Here is a 25,671-nt window from a genome sequence, read left to right as displayed (position 1 = left end):
GCCAACTTTTTCACTCCCCTTTTTCACTTTCATCAAGAGGCTCTTTAGTCTTTGCTTTCTGCCATAATGGTGGTGTCATCTGCATATCTGAGGTTATTGATATTTCTCTCAGCAATCTTGATTCCAGCTTGTGCTTCACCCAGACTGGCATTTCACATAATGTATACTGCATATAAGTTAAATTAACAGAGTGACAATATATAGCCTAGATGAACTCCTTTCCCAATTTGGAACCAGTCTGTTGTTTCATGCCTGGTTCTTACTGTTGCTTCTAGACCTGTATACAGTTTTCTCAGAAGGCAGGTCAGGTGGTCTGGTATTGCTATCTCTTATAGACGTTTCCACAGTTTCTTGTGATCCACACAGTCGAAGGCTTTGGCATAGTCAATAAAGCAGAAGTAGATGTTTTTCTGGAACTCTCTTGCTTTTTTTGATGATCCAACAGATGTTGGCAATTTGATCTCCTTTTCATTATAGGGACTGGAATGCAAAAGTAGGAGGTCAAGAGATACCTGGAGTAACAGGCAAATTTGGCCTTGCAGTGCAAAATTTGTCCTTGCAGTACAAAATGAAGCAGGTCAAAAGCTAACAGTTTTGCCAAGAGAACGCACTGGTCATAGCAAACACCCTCTTCCAACAACAAGAGAAGACTCTACACATGGACATCACCAGATGGTCAGTACCAAAATCAGATTGATTATATTCTTTGCAGCCAAAGACAGAGTAGCACTATACAGTCAACAAAAACAAGACCTGGGGCTGACTGTGGCTCAGATCATGAACTCCCAATAACAAAATTCAGACTTAAATTTAAGAAAGTAAGGAAAACCACTAGACCATTCAGGTATGACCTAAGTCAAATCCCTTATGATTATACAGTAGAAGTGACAAATAGATTCAAGGGATTAGATCTGATAGAGTGACTGAAGAACTAGGGACAGAGGTTTGTGACATTCTACAGGAGGTAGGGATCAGACCAGCCCCAAGAAAAAGAAATGAAAAAAGGCAAAATGGCTGCCTGAAGAGGCCTTACAAATAGCTGAGAAAAGAAGAGAAGCTAAAGGCAAAGGAGAAAAGGAAAGATATATCCATCTGAATGCAGAGTTCCAAAGAATAGCAAGGAGAGGTGACAAAGCCTTCCTCGGTGATCAATGTAAAGAAATGGAAGAAAACAGCAGAATAGGAAAGACTAGAGATCTCTTTAAGGAAAGGAGAGATACCAAAGGAACATTTCACACAAAGATGGGCACAATAAAGGACAGAAATGATATGGACCTAACAGAAGCAGAAGATATTAAAAAGTGGTGGCAAGAATACACAGAAGAACTGTACAAAAAAGATCTTCATTGCCCAGATAACCACAATGTTGTGATCACTCACCTAGAATCAGACATCCTGGAATGCAAAGTCAAGTGTACCTTAGGAAGCACCACTATGAACCAAGCTAGTGGAGGTGATGGAATTCCAGTTGAGCTATTTCAGATCCTAAAAGATGATGTTGTGAAAGTGCTGCACTCAATATACCAGCAAATTTGGAAAACTCAGCAGTGGCCACAGGACTGGAAAAGGTCAGTTTTCATCCCAATCCCAAAGAAAGGCAATGCCAACAAATGTTCAAACTATCTCACAATTCCAAGGATGCAAGGATTCTTCAATATATGTAAACCAATTGATGTAATACACCATATTAACAAAATTGGAAGATTAAAAACAATATGATCATCTCAGTAGATGCTGAAAAAGCCTTCCGCAAAATTCAGCACCCTTTTGTGATAAAAATGCTTCAAAAAATGGGCATAGAAGGAACCTCCCTTAACACAGTAAAGGCCATATATGATAAGCCCACAGCAAACATAATTCTCAATGGTGAAAAACTAAAAGCATTCCTTCTAAGATCAGGAGCAAGACATGGGTGTCCACTCTCACCACTATTTTTAAACATAGTTTCGGAAGTATTAGCTACACAATCAGAGGAGAAAAATAAATAAAAAGAATCCAGACCAGAAAAGAAGAAGTAAAACTCTCACTATTTGCAGATTACATGATCCTATACATAGAAAACCCAAAAGAAACTATCAGAAAATTACTAGACCTAATCAGTGAATTCAACAAAGTTGCAGGGTACAAATTCAACACACAGAAATCACTTGCATTCCTATATACTAAAAATGAAAAATCAGAATTAAGGAATGAATCCCATTCAGCATTGCAACAAAAAGAATAAAATATCTAGTAATAAACCTACCTAAGGGGACAAAAGATCTGTAAATGGAAAATTATAAGACACTGATGAAAGAAATCAAAGATAATATAAACAGATGTTCCATGTTCCTAAGTAGGAAGAATCAATATTGTGAAAATGAATATACTACCAAATGCAATCTACAGATTCAGTGCAATCCCTATCAAATTACCAATGGCATTTTTCACAGAACTAGAACAAAAAGTTTCACAATTCATATAGAAACACAAAAGACCCCAAATAGCCAACGCAGTCTTGAGAAAGAAGAATGGAGCTGAAGGAATCACCCTTCATGACTTCAGACTATACTACAAAGCTACAGTCATCAAGACAGTATGATACTGGCACAAAAACAGAAATATAGACCAATGGAACAAGGTGGAGAACCCAGAGATAACCCATGCACTTAACTTATTTTTGACAAAGGAGGCAAGAATATACAATGGGGCAAAAATAGCCTCTTCAAGAAGTGATGCTGGGGAAACTGGACACCTACATGCAAAAGAATGAAATTAGAACACTTCCTAATGCCACATCAGGCTTCCCTGGTGGCTCAGTCAGTAAAGAATCTATCTACACTGCTGAAGACCTAAGTCCTATCCCTGGGTTGGGAAGATCCCCTGGAGGAGGGCATGGCAACCCACTCCAGTATTCTTGCCTGGAGAATCCCATGGACAGAGGAGCCTGGCAGGCTGCAGTCCATGGGGTCGCAAAGAGTTGGACATGACTGAGAAATTAAGCCCATTTTCTAATGCCACACACAAAGATAAATTCAAAATGGATTAGAGACCTAAATGTAACACCAGAAACTATAAAAGTCTTAGAGAAAAACAGACAGAACATTCAACATAAATCAAAGCAAAATCTTCTTTGCCCCATTTCCTAGAGTAATGGAAATAAAATAAACAAGTGGAACCTAATTAAACTTTTGCACAGCAAAGAAAAACACAAACAAGGTAAAAAGACAACCCTCAGAATGGGAGAAAATAGTAGCAAATGAAACAACTGACAAAGAATTAATTTCCAAAATATACAAGCAGCTCATACAACTCAATACCAGAAAAACCCAATCAAAAAGGGCGGTGGGGAACCTAAAAAGAAATATCTCCAAAGAAGACATACAGATGGCTAAAAAGCACATGAAAAGATGCTCAGCATCACTCATTATCAGAGAAATGCAAATCAAAACTACAGTGAGATACCACCTCACACCAGTCAGAATGGCCATCATCAAAATGTCTATAAACAATAAACACTGGAGAGGGCGTGGAGAAAAAGGAATGCTCTTGCATTGCTGGTGGGAATGTAAACTGATATAGCCACTGTGGAATATGGTATCAAGATTCCCTAAAACACTAGGAATAAAACCACCATATGACCCAGCAATCCCACTCCTAGGCATATACCATGAGGAAATCAAAATTGAAAAAGACACATGTATAAAGAACATTACAGCATACTAACACATATATATGGAATTTAGAAAGATGGTAACGATAACCTTATATGCAAAACAGAAAAAGAGACACAGAAATACAGAACAGACTTTTGAACTCTGTGGGAGAAGGTGAGGGTGGGATGTTTCAAAAGAACAGCATGTATACTATCTATGGTGAAACAGATCACCAGCCCAGGTGGGATGCATGAGACAAGTGCTCGGGCCTGGTACACTGGGAAGACCCAGAGGAATCGGGTGGAGAGGGAGATGGGAGGGGGGATCGGGATGGGGAATAAGTGTAAATCTATGGCTGATTCATATCAATGTATGACAAAACCCACTGAAATGTTGTGAAGTAATTAGCCTCCAACTAATAAAAAAATTAAAAAAAAAGAAAAGAAAAAGACACATGTATCCCATTGTTCATTGCTGCACTATTTACAATAGCTAGAACATGGAAGCAACCTAGATGTCCATCGACAGATGAATGGATAAAGAAGGTGTGGTACATATACAATGTAATACTGCTGTTGCTGCTTCTAAGTCGCTTCAGTCGAGTCCGATGTACCTGTGGCTGATTCTTGTTGACATATGACAGAAAACCACAAAATTCTGTAAAGTAATTATCCTTCAATTTAAAAATTTTAAAAAACAAGATATGAAAAAAAAGAAGTCAGGATATAAAAAGGAGAATAGATCACAAAAATTTCAGAGCATCAACTTGCAAAAATTCCTCCACAGAGGGTAGGACTGCCTGCCTCCAGAAGAGTGCAAAGGGACACACACACACCATACCCCCAGCAGTAGATACCATGGTCCATTGAAAAATTAACAGCCACCTTCAACTTAAGCATCAAATTCATTCCTTTTCCAACTCTATAGATCATAATATTGTGAAATTTTCTGGTTTCCAATGTGACCCGAAATGTTTTAAGTGACTATGTATTAATTTTATAATTTGAAAGCAATGAAAGTATTTTCATTATGAAAAATGTAATATAAACACTTAGAAAGCTCACTGAAATACTTAAATTAATTCTTTTGATTAAAAGTATGGTACTACCATCAAATCAGTTAATCCTAAAGGAAATCAACCCTAAATATTCATTGTAAGAACTGATTCTGAGGCTGAAGCTCCAATACTTTGGCCACCTGATGCAAAGAGCCAGGCAACTCATTGGCAAAGACCCTGATGCTAGAAAGATTGAGGGCAGGAAGAGAAGGGGAAACAGAGGATGAGACAGTTGGATGGCATCACTGACTCAACAGACGTGAGTTTGAGCAAACTCTGGGAGACAGTGAAGGCCAGGGAAGCCTGGCATACTGCATTCCATGTGGTCGCAAAGAGCCAGACATGACTGAGCAACTGAACAACAACAACGGTACTAGCAACATGCAGAGAAGAAAATTTACTAATATAAATAAAATCTGGCATTTCAGTCACATCTTCAGCTGTTTTTTTTTAATGGATGTATTCCAAAGCTAATTAAATATACTATGCATTTATAAAAGTGCAGAAATGGAAACGAAATTCTAGAAGAATACTATCTTATGTGGTTGCAACAGTGGTGACTAAAGTTTAATTAGTTAAATATTATTTATTCATAGCAATCTCTTATTTTTATTTTAGAATTTTCACACTTTGCCCTTAGCAACAGCCATTAATGCAAACCTCTACCTAAAACTCTGTTCTCAAGCATGCTCATTTCTTATGTTTTTGAGTCATAAACAACGGAATCACAGAAATATTAACGACTTGTTTACAGTCAAAGATTCCATGCATTTTCTGTTTCACCTACTTGATTTGTTTGATCCTACTAAATTTGCAATTTTTGTTTTTCTGAGAGATGTAATTGATTCACAGGAGGACATAAATACGAGTAATGAAACACTTTGTAAGAGAAATATTTGGCTTATGAAATCATAACAGATAGAAACAGTAAACCAAGCAGATATGTTCCCAACACCTACAAGAGACTAATTTACAGACATAACAGACAGAACAAAACCTCTGTCCAGTCCTCGCCACCAACTTTTGTTAATCAGTGCTGAGAGCTAATGGCCCTCTCCTTCTTTTTGCTGCCTTTACAGGTGGTTCAAACATGCCTTCTCTAGTTATTTTTCTTCAATGTTTATTTAGCAGAAAAATTCAGAGTATCTGCTTATAACTATGCATGTGACAAGACTGTAAAATATAGCATTTTGCTTCCAATATAAGGGAGAACTTGTCAGAAAACCTCAACTGGGTATGCGCCTGTATTTGTCTTCCCATGTTGTCCCCACAATTGTTATTACTTCTTCACCTAAGGGAGAAACAGAAGGGAACATAGAAAGGAAAATGTACTTTTGAGGTTTTAGTTACTGACCGTAAATCTCCCTATTGTTTTAGTACTGCCACAATAGAAATACTTGGAGGAAAGCATCTTTATCATCATTTTTTAAAAAGCAAACTATATTAGAGTTATCTGCATTTGCACTGCAAATTTGGGAATCCTTCTATGCTTAGAGACATGTGTGTTTAATGACTCTGGTAAGCATTTGGCCACTCACTTTCCCAGGTGGCTCCAGTGGTAAAGAACCCACCTGCCAATGCAGGACACATAAGAGAGATGGGTTCAATCTCTGGATCAGGAAGTTCCCCTGGAGGAGGGCCTGGCATCCCACTCCAGTATGCATGCCTGGAGAATCTCATGGACAGAGGAGCCTGGCGGGCTGCAGCCCTTGGGATCGCAAAGAGTCAGACATGACTGAAGCGACTTAGCATGCACACACATCACAATAAAAACCATCCCACAGCTCAGTTGAACCAAAGCTGTGGTTTATTCTTTCCACACAGTGTGTGTGCTGAGTGTTGGCCGATCCAGGTGGGGCTGGGCATGGTTCATCCCCTGGGGGAGGGTCCCTCCAATGTCTCACGTGTCTTGGACAAGGGACTGCCTGACCATGGTCTTCCCAGGCTGAGGGCAAGTTAAAACCAAACCTTCCCTCCTACCAGGTCTGCTAAAGTCCACTGGATAAAGATGGACTCGGACATCAGTGCGGCTGGGAAATAGTCTCAACTTTATGTGGGAGGAACTGCCAAGTCATGTGGACACCTGGAGTGACTAAGGCTTTGTGATGGGAATGCATCGACTACAGCCCTGTCACATATGACATAGTCTTACATGGTACACAGTTATAGTAACATTCATACAAATTCATAAGAAAGGTATTTGGCACATTTCCTGCAACCATGATGAATCACAATTTTAGAGCATTTAAATAAACAGATGTCCGCGTGGTAGGTTTTCTGGTCCAGGAGTCAGCAGTCAGCATGTACATGTTAAGTGGATCACGGTGCCCTTAAGGTGACATGTTGTAAGGTGACAGACACCCACTCACTGCTCTGCTCTGTGACTTCATCTGACTGGGTCTCCTACCCACCTTTCCTGACATCATCCAAATCAAGGTCCAGAAAGAAAATTTTAAATCCTGTCAGATTTAATGATTATGTGAGGGGGGAATTTTCATCTGAATTTGAAGACATTGTTTTTGCTCCAACAACTCAGACATCCTCCACATCAGCTACATGAGGCTCCTGTTTGCAGGCAGAATGCACGTGTAACAGTATCTATGCTACAACTTCAACTGCAGAAAAACTGTGATGACTAGATATCTGTAAGTGACAATCGTTTGAATATCCTGAAAGCATTTTAGATATTTTAATGCTAAATGCATCAAGTCAATTCTCTTATCGGAGCTAGATCTATTTAAATAGTACAAATTTAAAACAACTATTTTAATTATCTTTTTTGTCTTTCAAGAATTACTTTCCTTGAAACAAAAGTGAAACCATTTCACTTAGAATTCTCTGACAATCTGTCACACATTAAATGTGCAGATCTCATGGGAGAACATTTTATAAAACTATATGGTGTTTAAAAGTGAATACTTTTTTCTAATGTGACTCATTATTATAAAATAGATTTATTATCTCTGATATTGGAATCAAAATTTTCTATTTTTAAAGATAGTATAGGAAAAATGTGGCTTCCAGAACTTAAGGACTAAAAACACACACAAATGCATTTATAGAGAGAGAGAGACTTTGTAGAAGATACAGACCCATTTTCAAAGCTGATAAAACATAAGAAGAAATTATTCATTAATTACATGAGTAATTTTAATAATGAATTAAATCAACATTTACTGAATGCATGTCATCTGTGCAAAGTTCTAGACATAAAATATGGGTAAAAAACATACCTCTTTAACTTTCAGAAATCTGATATTGAGGGGTTCAGTGCTGAGGAAACAGAACATTGGACAACCTAGAAAGTGGGATTATTAACTATCATATAGAAATAGAAAGTTGCTCAGTCATGTCCAACTCTTTGAGACCACATGGACTATACAGTCCGTGGAATTCTCTAGGCCAGAATACTGGAGTAGGTAGTCTTTCCCTTCTCCAGGGGATCTTCCCAACCCAGGGATTGAACCCAGGTCTCCCACATTGTAGACAGACTCTTAACCAGCTGAGCCACAAGGGAAAAAAGATGCCAAAAGTGCTTCCATAAAATATTCTTCCCATCCCCTATCAGTGGAGCCAAAGTTGCTCTCAGTGCAGAGGGAAGTCAGAAGGTATTCTTGTCACCTATGCGCTCTAGTTGGTGATGGACAGGGAAGCCTGGCGTGCTGCAGTCCTTGGGGTCACAAAGCATTGGACATGACTGAGCAACTGAACTGACTGACTGACCAGCTCGAGGGCCACAGCCCCTCCTCAGCCTTCCAGTGTGTTATCAGCTGTAATTTTCCACCCAATTCTTTTCAATAAAGTCTAGGGAAATCCCCCCCAGTAAGTTCAAGGTGCTAGTCTTTCTGCAGTACATTTTTCAATGAAAGTCTACATTCTGAGCCTTTTAAAATAATTTTAAAATAATCTACTTCTGTGTATTTATAGTCATAACAAAGATTAAATGCCTTATTGGAATGAAAGATAAAAAGTAAGTGACCAAATATTTATTGACACACAAATATGTCATCTAAGAGTCAGCAAGCCATGTTTCCAAGCATTTACATCAATTTAAATTCAAATTACTACTTGTACTGGTGGCCAACAGACTTGGAGTTGAACTCCAACGACACCCACCTCTTGAATTCACAGCCTTGTATGTATGAAGGACGTCCACACCTTCATGTAAGTCTGTCCACACTCCTGCCTGTGGGCAAAAGTGGGACTTGTTTCTTTTTTTTTTTTTTTTATTGGGATGCTTTTTTTTTTATTTTTATTTTTTTATTTTTTTTATTATTATTATTTTTTTTCCAGTGGGTTTTGTCATACATTGATATGAATCAGCCATGGATTTACATGTATTCCCAATCCCGATCCCCCCTCCCATCTCCCTCTCCACCCGATTCCTCTGGGTCTTCCCAGTGCACCAGGCCGGAGCACTTGTCTCATGCATCCCACCTGGGCTGGTGATCTGTTTCACCATAGATAGTATACATGCTGTTCTTTTGAAATATCCCACCCTCACATTCTCCCACAAAGTTCAAAAGTCTGTTCTGTATTTCTGTGTCTCTTTTTCTGTTTTGCATATAGGGTTATCGTTATCACCTTTCTAAATTCCATATATATGTGTTAGTATGCTGTAATGTTCTTTATCTTTCTGGCTTACTTCACTCTGTATAATGGGCTCCAGCTTCATCCATCTCATTAGGACTGGTTCAAATGAATTCTTTTTGACGGCTGAGTAAAATTCCATGGTGTATATGTACCACAGCTTCCTTATCCATTCATCTGCTGATGGGCATCTAGGTTGCTTCCATGTCCTGGCTATTATAAACAGTGCTGCGATGAACATTGGGACTTGTTTCTTTTCTAACCAATAAAATACAGTGAAGGTGTTGAGTCATCACCTCCATGATTGGCTGTGGGTTAAGATAATCTTCTGTCTCAGTAAAGAGTTGTTCTTTTCTGCTTCAGTTGGCAATTCCCATGCAGTGTGGTGAGAGGCTTCTAATCTACCTTTCAGCAAAGGCTCTCCAGCCTGCATCGAATTACTGCAATTAAACAGACCCCATCAACCACCCCATGCCCTTGGAAACAGGCTCTTCCAGCCCAGCCTGTAGGAGAGGAGGCAGCCCAAAAGCCAAGTGACAGACTCTGAGCAGAGGCACCACCTGAGCCCACACTCCTGACCCCAGAAATGGTGCTGCATCAAGTGCTGCTGTGGTCATCGAGGTGCAATAGAAAACTCAGGGAAACTGAAACAAAAACCCAAGTGACCCGCCCAGTGCCATGTCCACTGAGCCTCCTCCATCACTTCTTAGCAGGTGTGTCAAAACCAGTTATTCTCTTTAGGTGTATAGAAACTATGCAAATACTATGGATAACAATATTCTTTTTTACTTTAATCAATTACCATCTGTACCAGTGAAGCATCATGTGGCGCTATTACACCCCTCTCTACAGCCAAGAAAAATGATTATTTTGATTCCAGCAGATCCATTTATAGTATCAACAGATTTTTCAAGCATTCAAGTTTTTCACAAATTACCATTGTATGCCAATAGTGTTTTTGAAAGAAAACCTGGCGTAAGAGTCAATAAACTTTTGTTCAAGGCTGATTTCTGTTGATTGTAATCCTGTGACAAGAAACACATTTCCTTTACTTTCCAAGCTTCTGCTTCCTCATTCTGGTTCCCACCACCTTTGACACTATTGTGAGTGGCTATCTGTTGAATAACTGTTTCATCTCAGTGGTGTACGGAGATGACACAGCATTCTTTTCAGTGCTTAAAATAACCTCACAAAGAGGGTGTTATTATCTCCATTTTACGGATGAGGAAACAACTCAGTTATCAGGTAAGGTGTCCACCTGTTAAACAAAATCGCAGGCATTTGAATCCAAGTTTTTCTGGTCCCAAAACTAGAGGCGTTTTCACCTTATGGTTCAGTATTTTTGTAATTCCTATCTGTTAATAATGAGCAAATGGGCTTCCCAGGTGGCACTAGTGGTAAGGAACCCACCTGCCAATGCAGGAGGCTGAAGAGACGTGAGTTGGATCCCTGGATTGGGAAGATCCCCTGGAGGAGGGCACGGCAACCCACTCCAGTATCCTTGCCTGGGAAAATCATGTGGACAGAGAAGCCTGGTGGGCTACAGCTGATGGGGTCACAAAGAGTGGGACATGGCTGGAGTGACTTAGCACACACTCAACAAATAAGTACTGGCATTTGTGCCCAGTTCTTACTCATTAATGATAAAAGGTTGTATTTCTGATGGATCATGTAATAGTTTTTCAGAACCCAAGCATAAATAAGACAAAAATCACCACACGCTTATTAGAAATAATCTGTCTACTAACAGATTTCCCGGGCTTGACTTGTCAGAAGGGTAACAATGACCAATGTTTCCATGCTCTAAATTTGAACAGTGTTAAATTGCAGCATTCAATATCCTTATTATTTGTCTTTCAATTTACATTTCTCATTCTTGGCTGCTTTATTCTCAAATTCCCATATAAAAGGAATAAAGAAGGGCTTTGCCAATAAGGGCTTTACAGATAAACCTGTATCTTATCCTGGATTAATTTATTAATTTCAAGGGATCTTCATTTTTTCCATTAGTGACTAATAAAGGCTACCAGAGTTTCTCCTTAAGGTTGTTTTTAATGACTTTCATCTGCGATACTAATTTAACATAGGTTATGTGATGACAAAATAACTGAATTAGCATTTCCTACTTTGTAAGCCAGACATAACGTACTAACTTAGTAAAGGTTACCATTTACCCAAAACACCTACATGTATCTATGTATCTTTTCCATCACAGTTTAGAAATCCTGGCAGTCCCCACCCTTGACAAGGATAGCTGGAGCATCTGAGCCCCTCCAGACAGCTGGTCGGTTCAATTTCCTTCTCTGCCTCTCGCTCAGTGGCATCACAGGACAGCATGGAATTCGTGCTGTGGGGAGCACTTATACCCCAAAAATGAACAGTAAAGGGTACAGCTCTGGGCTTTATATTTTAGGCAAATCATTCACCAGCCCCTGACAGATTTCCCTCTATGGAAAAAGCACACTAATACAAGCTACTTTCCACTTAGAATGAAATTTAGAAATTGCTAACTATATAAAGCCCTTGATGAACAGATTAAAATATGTATCAATTTGTGGGTGCCTGCTAAGTTGCTTCAGTTGTGTCTGACTCTGTGATCCTATGAACTTCAAGCTACCAGATTCCTCTGCCCATTGGGTTTCCTAAGCAAGAATACTGGAGTGGGTTGCTGTGCCCTCTTACAGGGGATCTTCCTGACTCAGAGATCGAACCTGCATCTCTCATCGGGTTCTTTACCAGTAGCACCACCTAGGAAGCCCCTCTATCAATTTAGCATATTTTAAATGAATAAGCCAAGGCTTTCTGAACCAGTGTGATGAGAAAATTATAGAAAAATCTAAGCCTGAATATCGGTCATTTGGTAGGGAATCTGTCAGGATGTTTACTAGACAAAAGGATTAGTAAGGCAGTAAATGTGAGCTTTGCTTTACACAAAGTTCTCATAACTTATTTTAAAAGGTTAACTGTTAGCCTGTCAGGCTGTCCCTGTTCTCTTGGTCATCATTAGTATAACAGGTGAAAGGGGGCAAACCAAGAGGAAACATGGCCTCATTCTAACAAATTCACTCAGTGCCAATTTCCACAGGTAAATTTCCATCCTGAAAAGTGAGAGTATCTACCACAAAGCAGGAACCCTGATAGAGGAGCTGAGAGGCACGAAAAGGTATTTTTACACAGAATATAAAAGAAGTGAAACTCTTTTGAATTGCAACTGAGTGTAAGCCTTACTTGTGCCAAGAATAGTTTACTGTGGCTTTTCTACACAGCAAAAAAGAAAACACATTTTTTCATGGTGAAATAGGATGCATCATCCAAGAAGACTGCTATGGAGTTACTTGGATGGCAAGCTATGGCCCTGAGAAGACTTTGTTAGCAAGATAGGCTGTAGAAGGGAGCTCATTGTGGGACTCGTGTATCGGACCAGTCTCGTCCTTTAATAGCAGTGGATCTTTTTGTTTCTGACATGGACATGTGGCAGGACTCTTACCTCAACAGCCTCCAACCTGGAGCGGGAAGTGCAGGTACACACACCTGCATGGTCTTGACCTCAGGAAGCTTCACAGCTCTGCCTTTTCTAGAGTATTTTATTATGTCAGCACTCAATTGCTCAATCACGTCCAACTCTTTGGGATCCCATGGACACCAGGCTCCTCTGTCCATAGGATTCTCCAGGCAAGAATACCGGAGTAGGTTGCCATTTCCTTCTCCAGGAGATCTTCCTGACCCAGGGATTGAACCTGCGTCTCCTGCATTGCAGGTACATTCTTTACCACTGAGCCACCAGGGAAGCCCTAATTGATGATGTAGAATTCTTAAACTTCACTATTAAAATGAAGCCAAGATTGAGCAGGAATTGGAGTCTTGTACTCAGATTTCTGTCTGACCCCTACCCAGGTTACAATCAGAAGTCACCTGCTTTCCCTGGGATCTGGAACACAAGTGTCTGATCCTGACACGCAGGAAGGGCCCAGTAAATGGGAGGCAGTATTTTATATATTTAGAGATGACAGAGAACAGAGAGAGAAACCTCAAAAATGTTACACTACGTACACTCAGGGAATTAGTCTATTGTAATCTGCATTTTTCAGAACTATCTGTTGCTGAAAAACTAATTTTTACATTTTCTTTCCTCTTTAATATGTCACTTATTGTAGTCACATCTTAATCCCACCAATGTTTGTCAGGATAACTTTGAAGGTACAAAGCCCAATACAACTGAAAATATCCTCCCCTGTGAGCTGTGCCACGGGGCTTGGTGGTCGCAAAGAAGGGATGAAAGGGCTTTGAAGAAGTAAATTCATCTCAAAATAGTCTTACTGTTTTGAAAAATGCCAGATTTATTAATATTAAAATCCTCTAAAGTTAAAAAAAATAATGAAATAAGCTGATATTTGTAATCACTATCACCCCAAAGAGAAAACCCTATCTTAACGTTTTAAAGACAACAATGTCCTGATTATTTTCCAATCTAACTGGGCTACGGTCAGCCCCTTAATGACATAGCTAAATGTAACTGAGTTCATTTGAGGGGAAAATATACTCTACTGTAATAAATTAGCATTGGCTTCAAGGGTTTTAAATAAAATGGAAAAATATTATAACATTTTTCTTCCTTACCTTATACAACTGAGCAATTGTCTTTCAAACTTTGTGAATAACTCAGTCTGTGGATATAATGATATTCTTAGTACATTTGCAGAGCAAAAACAAAAATGCTGCTAATCACTTACTGAACAACCTCACCCAATGAAATCACGAAGCAGCTTTGTTTTTGTCTTTCCTTGTTCATTCAAATATACTCTTTGGAACTAGTTCTTCTCTTGCCCCTGGATGAAACTTAGAGCACGTCCCATTACTCCTGATTTTTTTTTTTTTATGAGTAATACAAGTTTCTCCAGGTGGTAATAACTATAACTAGTCAAAGTTGACACAGCTCAAAATTTCGTTCAAAGTCACAGCTCTGCTCACGTCCTATGGAAAGCAAGCCCCTAAAAGCATAAGAAAGATGTGACTGGAGAAGAAATATATCTTCTCACGCTGTTTCTTGATAAAACAGATTAACCACTTTGACACTGCGTTTCCCAACTGGCACTTGGGCACCACCCGTGGCAGCAGCGCCTGGCCCTCACGTCTGGAGCAGGGAGACAGCAATGCTGAAGCCCAGGGTCCTGAGCGACCAGCTTGGCAGTCAGACCACAGTCTCTTCTGGACCCAGCAGATGCCAGGACCCAAGGGCTAGCCCTCAGCTTGCAGAACCTTACCTGAAAACTCAGAGGGAGAGAGGTCTTTGGGGAATGAAGCCTCCATGGGGTGAGGCAGCAGAATCAGCCAGGAATGTGGAAAAGCGAAGGAAGCACCTTCAAATTTGGAATCCCAGGAACCATGTGGGAGGCTGGAGGAAAGTGATGGTGTTTGACTATAAATTTCTGTCCCTGAGGCCTGAGAAAGAGGAAATTGTACAAAGAAATGTATTTACAAATATTTCCTAATGCACATATAATCTGAGACAAAACTCCAGAAAGCATTCAGGAGTATTCCCCACATAGAAGTTTCTACCCCTCTCCCCACCCCAGAGCTCCCAAGAGATTCCAGTTCCCTCCTTGTTGTGTCTTGGAGACACAAGTCCAAGTCTTTATGAGTAGCAAAGAAGCAAAAGAGAAGTAAACAGCAAGATCATGAGAACTGTTTTCATGTTCCACAAAATTCCTTCTAACTCTGATGCCGCAGAGTAGCCGGAGGCTGTATCCTTGCAGGACTGAGCACCACTTCTCCGTCTATCACCCCCTCAGTGGTAACTGGGTGGGGAATGCAGACTTTCTGTAAATTTGCCTTGTCAGAGACACTCAGAGCACAGCAGGAGCCCCCGCTCCAAGCTCCGTTCCTGAGATGACCTGAACCAGAGGCCCAAACTGTCTGGACCCTCCAGTGCAAACGCCCGTCTTGAGCCCCCGCACCATCCTCTTATCCTTCCTCTTCAGTTTCTAGCACATTGACTTTGGCTCCTGCAAAGACACAGAGGTCCTGGTCTGAAGGCTGGGTGCTGTCTGTTCAAAGGAAAGCTATGGCCAAGGGAAGGGAAATCAGAGATCATGTCGTTTTCTAAAACAGTTTCCTTCTATATTAGCTTCTCTGATTCATGGTTTAATGTTTAAAAAAAAACAAAAAAGCTCTGGACTTGTAAAGCATACTCACTCATCCTTTTGAAAATGTTTCCTTTTCACAAAAAAGGGACAATTTTATTTTTTAGGCTAATGACGCTGGGAAAGATTGAAGGCAGGAGGAGAAGGGGGCGACAGAAGATGAGATGGTAGGATAGCATCACCAACTCAATGGACGTGAGTTTGAGCAAGCTCCGGGAGATAGTGAAGGACAGGGAAGCCTGGCGTGCTGCAGTCCATGGGATCACAAAGAGTCAGACAGGACTGAACAGCTGAACAATAACAACAAAATGAGAGCACGACACATTTCAGGATCCAGAGGGAACATGCGCTCTGCCTGGACTCAGCCACCATACTCTGCTAATATGTTTTTACAAATCTGGAAAATAAGTTTTCTCAGTGATTACATAATCCTTTCTCCAGAAACACTGAAATTTAAATTGTCAAGAGAGGAAAAATAAATTTATTTTAATTCATATTGAATAAACAATGCCAAGCATTATAAACCCATGTTTCAAAACAATTTAACTGTTTCAACCAGATAATAGGCCCAGAACACTCTTTGTGTCATGTCAAAAGCAGAATCATGCTTACTTAAGATGGAAAAGGCTTTATGTCTATACAAGAAAATTTTGAGAGAGGGAGAGGCCACATTCACATAACTTTATTCAGTATGTTCTCATCGTTCTCTTTTATTGTTAATTACTGTTAACTTCTTACTGTGGAGTGAGTGGGAATAGAACACCCAACAAGGCTGTGAAGCTTGTTTTCTTACCAAGGTTCTTTGTTTTCTCTTGAGTAAATTCCTCTTGCATTACTTCACACCTTTTTTTGATCTCAAGATTTCTGGAAAAGTTATTAATAAAATTTATTAATGATAAAAGTTATTAATAAATTTCTAAGTGCTTTTCTGTAGGGATGAGCTCTGGAAGGTCTTTGTTTCAGAAGGGTTTCAGAAGTGTTTCCTGTGATGGCCCCTCCTTTCGCTCCCCCCCTCTTCACCCCCTCAACCTCCACACCCCGCTCTCCACTAGAGGTAACTGTCCCTGGAAAAAGGTATAGGGAGGGTCGTGGGATGGACAATGCTACCCATCAGCCTGATTGCACCAGACCTGACTTCTTCATCCTCCCGCTATAAGAGGAAAGGGTTTTTCCTTCTCCTTGATCAATACAAATTCCTTCCTTTCTGTGTGCATCTTCTCATTATTCTCATCTTGCTGGAAAAGAAACTTCAAGTTGGAATGTTTAAGTAATTTTAAAAAAGATCACAAAGCTAAGAGGAGATAAAACCTACTGGTTTTGCCCTACTCTTCTGGTCTGTCTAGCATTATCACATTTTCTCATATTGTTAACAAATCATCAGAGATTTTACAAATACAGTTGTTACTATTGTTCTCACAATCTTTAAAAATATTTCTCACCATTTCTGTGATACACTCAATTTTAAAATTACCCATTTTTATTTAGTCTTTAGGCTTTCCCAGGTGACACTGGTCATAAAGAACCCGTCTGCCAATGCAGGAGACATAGAGTGACATGGGTTTAATCCCTAGGTCAGGGAGATCCCCTGAAGGAGGGTATGGTTACCCACTCCAGTACTCTTGTCTGGAGAATCTCTTGGACAGAGAAGCCTGGCGGGTTACAGTCCCTGGAGTCACAAACAGCTGGACACGACTGAAGTGATTTAGCACTCACAAATTTATCCTTCAGTTTTTCACATCTAGCCATGATTTAATTCAAACAATTCAAAACTTACAAACTCTAAATTCTATAGTGGCTGTTGGTCATACTGTTTTATATTTATTCATAGTCATATCTGACCCTTTGCAACCCCATGGACTCTAGCCCATCCAGTTCCTCTGTCCATGGGATTCTCCATGCAAGAAAACTGGAGTGGGTAGCCATTCCCTTCTTCAGGGTATCTTCCCGACTCAGGGATTGAACTCAGGTCACCTTCACTGCAGGCAGATTCTTTACTGTCTGAGCCACCAGGGAAGCCCATTTATTCATAAGAGAAGTTCATTACTCACTCACTACAACATGGATGTGCTGGGTTGACAAAGGCTCCTTCACAACTTGGTTCAGGGGCCAGATTCTGTCTACCTTCAGGCTTGACTATCCTTCCTAAACACCTTCTGAGGTAATGTATTTTTCTGTATGGAGTCAACAGAAGAGGAAATTATGTATGTTCCAGGGGTGACTGTGATCCACAGAACAGAATTGTGTAGTTGGGTAACACAGTTCAATGTCAATTGGAAATGTAAGTTTGCTACCTGGACACTTAACCAGTTTCAGACACAATGTGGTATCATTATTAAAACTCACATGATTTGAAACAAAACGGAAGAATATGTATTTCATTTAAGTTTTATGCTAATATTTCTCAAGTTTTGCTCTAAATTTTTAGGAATACACTCATAGTAAAATTCTACTTGAGTTTTATTTCTATTTCTTTTGTAATTATATTAGTCTCTTGAAGTTTGTTGACAAGCAGAGCGAGTTAAGTGGTATCATCTTATTTTCTCATTATCTCTACTATGAAATTTGGTCTAGGAAATTTATAAAGTTAGATGGATTTTAGTCCTGAACATTTTCATTCAAATGCTGAAAAGAGAGATTCTATCAGTCTCTCTAGTGATTCCTTTTCTCTGGTTGGCAATAGGCAAGAATATATAGGAAATGACAACCCTGCTCACCCTTCTGAGAAAAGGCTATCATGACTTACCAAGTGACTGTGTCAGTTCAGTTCGGTTCAGTTCATTCGCTCAGTCGTGTCCAATTCTTTGTCACCCCATGAACTGCAGCACGCCAGGACTCCCTGTCCATCACCAACTCCCGGAGTGACTGTTTAAATCCTCTTAAATCTGGACAGAGAGAGTATGTGAGATTTACCCAATGCCTGTAACAGCCATTTACAATTAAAGTTCATTCTTATAATAAACTAAGAATGTAATTCTGCTACTAAAACTGTCCCCAGAGGAGTTTTCTTGTAATGTTCACATGAAATTCCAATAAAGTCTTTAAATTATGGTGCTGACTTGAAGACTTTAAATACAACACTTATCATTTAGCTTTAGATCTGAGTCTTGTAACAGGATAAGAACATCAGTGTCTAAGCAATTAGAATGTTTCCAACTCCCCTGAGATAAGCAGTAAAGTATGACCTAACTCACTGCACCAAAAATGATTATGATCGAGCAAAAAAGAAAACACCATAAATCCAAGTGTTTGTGTTTGAATTTAAATTAAAAGAACACACTCAGACACACAGGATTTACAAAGATTAGTTTTAAAATCCTGATTAACCAATAGTCTGAATAGATCATCAGGTTATATCTATACATAAAAGGTGTTTTGTTTTGTAAAAACCAGTTTGTATTGAGGATATAGCCGAACTCAGATCAATAATGCTAAGTTCATCATGCACACCGTATGATCTCAAAGGTTTATTAAAATTCACAGCAAATGTTAAATTCTTTACATAGAGATATTTAACTGAGTGCACTTAGAATACACAGGTGATCCTTGAACAACGTGGGTCAATCTGAGTATAAGTTATAGTCAGCCTGTACGTCCCAGTTTTGTCCATCCAGGGATTCAGTTAACCATGGACCTTGTCTCATGTTTACTATTGAAAACTACCTGCCTGTAAGTGGACTGGTGCAGTTCATACTTAAGTTGTTCAAGGTCAATTGTATATTTTTTTCATTTTAACCCATACTGGGAATTCAAAGCATAATGTATTCAGATCTGACCACAATGAAGGCAGCATTTATTGTTGAGGTTGTTGCTTAGTCACTAAGCTGCGTCCACGGAGAAGGCAATGGCAGCCCACTCCAGTACTCTTGCCTGGAAAATCCCATGGATGGAGGAGCCTGGTGGGCTGCAGTCCATGGGGTCGCTAAGAGTCAGACACGACTGAATGACTTCACTTTCACTTTTCACTTTCATGCACTGGAGAAGGAAATGGCAACCCACTCCAGTGTTCTTGCCTGGAGAATCCCAGGGATGCGGGAGCCTGGTGGGCTGCCATCTACAGGGTCGCAAAGAGTCAGACACGACTGAAGTGACAGCAGCAGCAGCAGCAAGCACGTCCAACTCTGTGATCCCATGGCCTGTAGCTCACCAGGCTCCTCTGTCCATGGAATTCTCCCAGGCAAGACTGAAGAAGGAATTCATAGGGCCTGGACTCCATCTCAGGCCTCTCCGTGCTGATCGTGCTCAGCCACCTCTCCAGTGGACTCTGAACTCTCTGCTTAGTGCCTGTGGGAACGACAATGGAAGGATAAGACCCCGTCCGGACAGGGGAACCTTGAAGATCGTATCCAAGTTACTCATCGTCTAAGAGAAAACAGACACTAATCACCCCTGCCTCCAGACAGTATCTATCAGAATGTAAGCACAGGCTTATTGGTTATCAACCGGTTGGAATGTAACCGCGGGGTTATTGATTATTAACTGTTTGAACACATAACACGTGAATGATGGGGTTATGGTGATTGTACTTACCCTTCCTTTGTAAGCATCAAGGGATTGGGGTGGTGGGTTTGGGCACGTACACATGGGGTATAAAAGATTTTCACAAATGCTGGTCGGGGTCCTTGGCTAAGAGGAAACTCTGCCTTGGGCCTGCCGGTGTGATAAACTGCACTCCACTATCTGTATTGTCCTTCTGAGTGAGTTTGTTTCCCGGAAAGCGTGGCTATAACATTTGGTGCATGGGCCAGGAAACTCCTCACTTTGAGGAGACAGGTCTCATTTGAGGCCACCCAGAGGCTTTGTAGCTTGAATCTCCTAGAGGGGGGAAGGCGCCTCACCCCTCTGGAAGGATTCTGCTTCTCAACACCTGGACCTTTCACGTCAGCAGGTAGTGGATGGCAGCAGGGGAACTGAGCGCTCAGGTGAGGAGGAACCCACCCGGCAGGGTGGAAGAGGTGGCCTGATCACCCCCCTGGGAGGGACTAGAAGGAGCGGGGACCCACAGGAGCCTGGAAGGGCAGGCGGCGATTGCTTAGTACACAGGTCTATGAGCGTGCTAGGGTTTAGGAAGGAAATTTGTGAAGGTCATTTAGGAGGTGTGTCCACGCTGTCTCGGGGAAAGTTATTACCAAGCGATCGCCAGGGGATTTTTAGGATAGGAAACTGGTCCTTGTATGCTCATATTCTGCCCTCCCCCAGGAGGTGTCCCGTCTGCTGTGAAATTCTTGACCCCCTCGGAATTGTTAGGCTAGAAGGAGGAGGATACAGAAGTGAGTACGAATTGGCTTTTCCAGAGATGGCCTGGGACATGGGATATTTAACCCATCTGTGTTTTCATCCACACCTGATCAAGCCCACCAAGGCAGGCAGACTTTAAGAGAGAAACTGTCTTGGACCATGTGATGTTCTGGTTCGGCTATGCTGACCGGCAAGTGAAGACACGCCGATCCCCCTTCTCCCTCTGGGATCTGGCAGGTAAGGCTCTTCTCACCACAATTAGGAAGGAGGCAGAATGGCAATTTAAGTGTCATTGAGTGGAAATATCAGAAGTACATAGGGTACTGAGAACTTCATAGACAGAACGAAAAGGAAAAGTAGAAGAAGGTCCTAGAAGGTAAGCAAGATGGGGGTAAGTGAATCTAAGGCAACTGTATTGGAGTGCATGATTAAAAATTTAAAGAAGGGATTAGGAAGAGACTATGGGGTGAAGATGAAGCCTAACCACCTCCACATACTCTGTGAGGTCAAATGGCCCCCTATGGGAGTAAGATGGCCACCAGAGAACACCATGAACTCAAAAATAGTGGAAGCAGTCTATACAGTAGTCACAGGACAGCCAGGACACCTGGATCAATATCCATCTATTGACTCATGGCTAGGGTTAGCTTGAGACCCTCCTACTTGGACAAGGTTCTGTATCCAGAAGGGAAAGGGAAAAATATTAATGACACAAAAGTTGACTGATGATAAAAAAGGAAATTCTACAGGATTTGGACGGGGATGACCTGACCCCTCCCCCACGCTGGATAATGACGCACTTGCCTCCCAGTGCTTCACCAGGACCGGAGGCCGCCTTAATGTCCGATCCAGGGCCAGGTGAAGTTCCTGCAGCAGCCGCTGCTCTTCCACCAGCTCTCCCGGAGTTCGTAAAGCCGCCATTTTGGCAGGCTCCGATCCCGGTGACAGAAGCCTCTGGCCAACACTTCCAGAATCCGGCTCCAACCGAACTGCCCAAGCTATACCCGCCTCTCCCGGTGAGGACTGACAAGAAGGGGAGGGAGACGTTGGAATTAAGCAGAGACTGCGCTCTGCCAGAGAGCCGGAGGGAATAAAAGAGAACAGACAAGAGACTTACAGTGCTAGCTGCTGCTCTGGGAAAGTCTTATCTCCGGCCCTCCGGAAAACCTCATCTGCCCCAGGGACAGGACAGTCCTTCAGCTGGTCCCAAGGGAGGCCCCGGTCCCCGTTACAGCCAAACCAGTGTGCCCGGTGCAAGATTTTGGCCACTGGAAGAATGAATGTCCTAAGGCAAAGAAGGAAGAGGAAGCTCCCGCAGTTGTGAGGCTTACTGACTTGGAAATTAACTAGGGCTGCCAGGGCTCAGAGATATCAGGTCCCTGAGAGCCCATGGTAACCGTAAAAGTGGAGGGCCAAAACATTGACTTCATAGTGGATACAGGAGCAGAACTGTCAGTAGTAACAAAACCTGTGGCACCACTGTCCAAAAAGACTACTGCTGTACCTGGGGTATCGGGAGAAGAGACGATTAAATCATTTTGCCAGCCTGGAAAATGTCACATGGGAGGGCACCAAGTGATTCATGAATTCCTCTACATTCCTGAGTGCCCAGTACCCCTGTTGGGAAGAGACTTGCTCACCAAACTAGGAGCACAAGTGACTTTCTCCCCTGAGGAGAGGCCCACCTTCTGGGTGGACTCTATGACTTATTTGCCCTCTCTCTCAATACCACCCCAAGATGAATGGAGGTTGCATGAGCCTCCGAAGGAAAAACCGGGTGGGCTGGAAGAGCATGAGAGAGAGTTAACTCAATTATTCCCTGAGGTCTGGGTGGAAGACAACCCCCCCCTCCTGCAGGCTGGCTAAACATCACGCCCCAGTGATAATAGAACTCAAACCAGGCACCATCCCGGTTAGAAAGTGCCAGTACCAGCTACAGATAGAGGCCTGAGCCAGCATACTGCCCCACATCAATAGATTGAAACAAGCAGGCATTCTAGTAGAGTGCCAGTCGGCTTGGAATACGCCAATCCTGCCAGTCAAAAGGGAAGGAGGACAGGACTATAGGTCTGTACAAGATCTCAGGCTAGTCAACCAGGCTACTATGACTTTACACCTCACTGTTCCAAACCCCTATACCTTACTTAGCCTCCTCCCACCGAGGACTGAAGTTTACACTTGCCTAGATCTCAAGGATGCCTTCTTCTGCATACCCTCGCCCCAGCGTCACAGCCCATCTTTGCCTTTGAATGGGAAGATCCAGTCGGGGGCACCAAACAACAGCTCATCTGGACTCCCCCAAAAGGGCTTAAAAACTCCCCAGCCATCTTTGGGGAAGCCTTGGCTTCTGACCTGGACTCATTCCATCCGGAAGAGTATAGATGTCGGCTCCTACAATACAGGGATGACCTGCTGCTGGCTGCCGAGACCAAGGAAAAATGCTGGAAAGGGACAGATGCACTGCTCCAGCTGTTGATGGAAGCAGGTTACCGGGTGTCGAAGAAGAAGGCACAGATCTACAAAGAGGAGGTAAGGTATCTGGGTTTTGTTTTAAAGAAGGGCACAAGGTTCCAGACCCTAATTAGGTCCTATATACTGATGGCACTAGCCTGATAAAACAAGGACAACGGCTGTCAGGTTAGCCAGAGCGGAAGGGGCCATCAAGACTGAAAAGAGATGGTGGGAATTGCCAAGTGGCAAATTATTGGTACCGGAGGAGCTGGCACACACTCTGGTAAGCCAAGTGACCCACCTAGGCCATGCTGCCTGCTCACAGGTTAATGCTGCCTCTCGGGGATTCAGACAAAATCCTCCAGGTATTCAGCTGAAAGGCACACTGCCCCTTGAACACCTGGGAGTGGACTTCACTGAAATGAAACCTCACCGACACTACCATTATCTGCTGGTCATGGTATGTGCATTCCCAAGATGGGTAAAAGCTTTTCCTACCTGAACTGAAAAAACATCAGAAGTAACCCGGTGCCTGCTTAGGGAAATAGTTCCCAAATTTGGATTTCCTACCAGCATTGGATCAGGCAATGGCCCAGCTTTTGTAGCTGATTTAGTACAACAAATAAGCAAAACTTTAAACATCAAATGGAAACTGCACACTGCATATAGGCCCAGAGTTCTGAGATGGTGAAATGAACCAACCGGACACTTAAAGAGACTCTCCAAGTGGATCATAGAGACTGACTGCTCCTGGGTGGACTTGCTTCCGATCGCTCAGCTCAGACTCAGGATGACCCCACAGTCCCAAGGCTATTCTCCATACAAAAGTGTGTATGGGAGGCCTCCTCCCATAATAAAACAGGTGTCAACAAATTTGCCTCAGGTAAGGGGGGATAGGATTTCACAGCAGATGAAACTGGGTAAGGTAATAAATTGGGTGACTAAGTTTGTACAAGAAAGGGTGCCGTTCCCCCTTGGGGAACAGATTCATGAGTTTACACTTGGTGACAAAGTATGGGTCAAAGATTGGAAACATGATTTGCTAGCCCTTTGGTGAAAGGGCCCTTATGTTATTCTAACTACCCCTACTGCAGTTAAAGTTGCAGGTATTGTCCCTTGATCCATCATAGGAGGGTGAAGAGAGCATACCACGCAGACTCAGAAAACGCTGACTGTACTGCACAGAGGGACCACATTGATCCTCGAGAGACTAAGACCATCCTTAAGAAGAAGGAAGAGAAGATCCCGGACGAGCCCCTTCAAGATGAAGCTGCACAGTCAACTCCTGCTGCTTGGCCTCATCAACGTGATTTTGAATTTAACTTCTGTCTCAACTCAGGACAACGTTTTCACCTCGTGGGCACATTCCTACGCGGACTTCCAGAACACCTACAACTTCTGGGTATGTAAGACTATGCCTCTGTCTGTGAAGGATGGACTTCCTTGGTGGGTGTCACCGCTCCGCCAAGCAGATTTTAAACCACTCTGCTCTTTTCTGGGATGACAAAGAGACTTTCCTCTCTCTTGTCAGTCATAACCTCTCCTTGCTCTCTTGGTGTAAGACCTACAGTCAATAGACTCGGGTCATGGGGTTACATTTGATATAAATGCCAGTGTAACAAAAGCCTAACCTACAACAAGGCCCAGTAAATCTACCTTATTTCATGCTAGGTGGACAAGATCTGTGTTTCAATGGTATGAGTATATTGCTGCCTTTTTCGTACCCTCTATAGGGACAACAAATATATTAAGATTAAAGTAGAGGCCTTGACTAATTTCACAAACAGGCCCTTCTAGATAGAACAGAAGCCATCCAAGCCTTAAATGAAGAGCAAGTCTAAATGAGAAAAGCAGCAATTCATAATAAAATGGCTTTGGACATACTCACAGCTGCTCAAGGAGGGATCTGTGCTATAATTAAGGTTGAAGGTTGTATATACATTCCTGACTTATCTGACAATGTATCGACTACTTTAGATGATATGAAAAACCAGGTAAAAGCTATGTCAAATGAAAACATTCCTTTCTAGACTTCGTTCCTATCTTGGGTGAAGAGCGATTGGTGGAAAACTATATTTACCACTGCTATAGTTGCCTTGATAGTTCTGCTTTGTGGACCCTGAATTTTACAATGTATTATGAGCTTTGTAACCCGAAGGTTGATGTCATTCTCCCTAATTGGCAGTTGGAGAGCCAGGGTGCAATACATCCCTATAAATGATGCTCATGATATGAGTTAAGAGCATCAAGAGGGGGGAGTGAAGAAGGAATTTATAGGGCCTGGACTCCATCTCAGGCCTGTCTGTGCTGATCGTGCTCGGCCACCTCTCCAGTGGACTCTGAACTCTGCTTAGTGCCTGTGGGAACGACAATGGAAGGATAAGACCCCGTCCGGACAGGGGAACCTTGAAGATCATATCCAGGTTACTCATCACCTAAGAGAAAACAGACACTAATCACCCCTGCCTCCAGACAGTATCTATCAGAATGTAAGCACAGGCTTATCGGTTATTAACCGGTTGGAATGTAACCACGGGCTTATTGATTATTAACTGTTTGAACA

At 42.0% G+C, this 25,671-nt stretch overlaps 1 pseudogene; it reads left to right on the top strand.

Annotated features, from left to right (window-relative positions):
• Nucleotides 1-24,372: 24,372 nt before the first annotated feature.
• Nucleotides 24,373-25,450, top strand: LOC122679084 (annotated as a pseudogene).
• Nucleotides 25,451-25,671: the final 221 nt, after the last annotated feature.

The sequence above is a fragment of the Cervus elaphus genome, chromosome 21, assembly GCF_910594005.1.
Source record: "Cervus elaphus chromosome 21, mCerEla1.1, whole genome shotgun sequence".
Lineage (NCBI taxonomy): Eukaryota > Metazoa > Chordata > Mammalia > Artiodactyla > Cervidae > Cervus > Cervus elaphus.
The sequence above is the reverse complement of the archived record's forward strand: the minus strand, read 5'-3'. Positions and strand labels throughout refer to the sequence as shown.